The sequence below is a fragment of the Mustela nigripes genome, chromosome 13 (assembly GCF_022355385.1).
Source record: "Mustela nigripes isolate SB6536 chromosome 13, MUSNIG.SB6536, whole genome shotgun sequence".
NCBI lineage: Eukaryota > Metazoa > Chordata > Mammalia > Carnivora > Mustelidae > Mustela > Mustela nigripes.
Window position 1 is genome coordinate 1,090,791 of NC_081569.1, and position 3,197 is coordinate 1,093,987.

A 3,197-nucleotide genomic window follows, 5' to 3' on the forward strand; every position below is an offset into this window, starting at 1 on the left:
GGTCCTGCAGGCGGGAAAACCAGGGGTCCTCGTGACTGATCGTCAGACCGTGTGCACAGATGTCGGAGGCTGGCCCGTCCGCTCCCGGAACCCACACTCTGCACCGTCGCTCCCTGTGGGCTTCCCCAGACCCGCCCCCACACTTGCTCCCCCCCGCGTGGCCACGGCCCCCCGCCTCGCTGGTGCGTTCCCCATGCTACACCGGGCAGCTCGCCTCCTGGACGGGCTGTCGAACCCCATGGGTGTGTAATATGGCGAGATGAACCTGGTTCCTCCCCGCCAGGGCTCCTCTGCCCCTTGGGGAGGCAGAGAACCAGCTCCCTCACCACTGGGGGAAACCGAGTGTGTAACCCATGACCAGACCCTCACAAAGTCTACTTTCACGCCTGACGATGGAGATGATGCTCTACCCTCGCAGTGTTCCAGAAGCCCCCGCGCCCCCTGCAACGGCTCACCCCGTCGCCCCTCGTCAGTACTGGAGGTGCAGACCCTCTCCGGACCCTGGCTCCAAGGCAGACAGCGTCCCGGGGCTGGGCTCCCGTCAGCGCCCATGTGGGCTGGTAAACCCACAGAAGACCGGAACGTTCCCCTGCTGCGCTCACTCCGGTTTGCCCAAGGAGAGCCCTTGAGAAACACATGGGCTCACTGTGATGTCGGAGGGACGGTCAGCGCTGGGGTCGGCCCTCAACCCCGTGGTCCGGAGAAGTCACCTCCCTCCTCTGGACCGCGGTTTCTCTACCAAAACAGACAGGCCAATCAACAGCAACAACAAACGGTTCTCTAACATGAGAGCCCGCGGTTGTCGAGAGGATCTCTGGGGAGACTTCGAGTCCGCCGCGAATCGTACGAGGCTGGACACTCGTCCCTGAGACCCCCAGGTCGCGCAAGACCTATATTTTCTAGCCGTCGGGCTTGGGGAGGGAAATACCGTGATTTCACATCGTCCCCGAAGAACAGAGCTGCTAAAATGTGCAACTGCCTAGACCCACCGCCACACCCTCCCCGCCGCCCCCCAGTCCCCGCAGCCCGGAGACGGAAGACGTTCCCACACGCACCGGGACGGGGGGAGGCAGATACCCCCCGCTGCTGGGACCCAGACGCGCTTGCCTTTGTCCTCACCTCGGCCTGATTTCCAGGTCGCCACATTACAGATTTACATGGTGCGTCCTGAGGGGCCGGGGGAGAGGGAAAACAGAAGCCAGAACGGCAGGAGGGAGCCGTCATTCAGCACGCGGCCGCTGCTTTATTCACAGACACAGGGACACTGATTTATAAACGATCTTGAGGAGGTAAAGACTGCTGCCCGCATTTTGGAATTAATGTTTAATTACCTATGAAATCCTTAATTACACAAGCAACACAGTAACACGTTTCCCCTTCTGAGACAGGAAACACGGCCCCGAGGGAGGCGGACGTCCACTTGGGACCACCGGCGTCCTCGCCCACCCGTGACGCCGCGCTGGGTAGCGGGACCGCTGCCGGGACGGACTTGTTCACTGCACGTGACGTTCCATCCCACTCCTTGAGTCCCGCTGGAGGAAGGGACCGGTCTCCGTCCCTATCCCGACACATCGTCACTACCAACGTTCCGCTCTGAGCGTGACCACGGCAGAGACCGTCTTCGCCCATGGGGGTGCGCTGCCTCGGGAGCGGCTGCCCTGTGAGGCACCCCCACTATTTGTGGGTTTAGTGCCAACCCTTTATGTTCCCAAACTCTTCTGGAACCTCCTTGTTTTAAATTACATGGCATTAGTGATGAGAGACTCAGCACCTTTCCATGTATGTTTTCTGTTATTTCTTATTATATGATCAGTTTTACATTGTGTTCTTTGTAGAGTTTTTTTTTTTTTCAATTATTTTTAGGAATGCTCATTTTTTCCCCTACTATTGGTTGCAAACATATTCTCCCAGGTGCAGACATTGTATCCATTTGCCCCTTAACATTTTAGTGTGTGTTTCCTAAGAATATGGGTATTCTTTTTTTTTTAAAGATTTTCTTTATTTATTTGACAGACAGAGATCACAAGTAGGCAGAGAGGCAGGCAGAGAGAGAGGAGGAAGCAGGTTCCCCACTGAGCAGAGAGCCCGATGCGGGGCTCGATCCCAGGACCCTGAGATCATGACCTGAGCCGAAGGCAGAGGCTTAACCCACTGAGCCACCCAGGCGCCCAAGAATAAAGTTATTCTTTTATGTAACCGAGTGCTGATGTTGAAATCAAAACCTTTCACACCGAGGATATCACTTCACCAAACCCACCGTCCACGTTCCAGTCATTTCCTTGTCCCCGTACTGTTCTTGGCGTCATTCTTTCCCTCCAGGGCATGGGGCATCGGGGTGCACGAGCCCCTGGCTCCGGGGCTCCCCGACGGGCCAGGTCAGCCACGCGCCGCTGGCAGCATCAAAGGCAGGGAGACGGCGGGGGTGAGACAGGACAGACGTTCGTTTCACAGAGTCAGGCCCCAGGAAGCCCGCGGACCAGCGCCTCACAGACCGTCCCCCAAGGGTGGAAAACAGCTCCAGGCCTACAGGAGGAGGTCGTGGGCAGGTAGGCGGTGAAGGTCAGGTCCGTCACTGTCTCGGGGTCAGTCACGGGTCTCACGGGCTCGGGGCTGTCCTGGCTGCTCGAGGGGGCGGTTTCTGTTCCCACCGTGGGATGCTCGGCCCTCAGGGTCTCCGGCCTGAGCCAAGGCCCCGCTGGAAAGAAGAACCCAGCTGCGAAATCTGAGGTCAGAATGGAGGCAGTGGACGCCCTTTCTCGACGCAGCGTTGACTCACCGGCCTTGGTCCCTGCCGATCTAGAACTGTCCATTCCACAGCCTTCCTTCTGCCACGACACGGATAATTCTGGGACACGAGTCTGTTCTCCGCACTCGCCGGTTATTCCCTCAACTGCATTTTGTCCGATGTTTTCTCCCGTCCAGTTGCAAGTCTTGCTGCAAATGCGGCGTCTGTTTCTCTCAGGGTCTCCTACCTGGAGGCCCACGGTGTGCACCAGCTGTTTTCGTAACGGCGATGGTGACCGCCGGCCCCGAGTGTGACAGTCAGCCCATCGCCGTTTCCCCTGACCTTCATCGGAATGTCCCCCAGACACAGCGATTCATCCCCGATTCTTGCCTGGACCTGTCCTCATCACGACGGCTACAGAGCGGTGACTCCCCGCACTCACCAGCCGGCCTTCTCCTGCAAGGTCGAGACC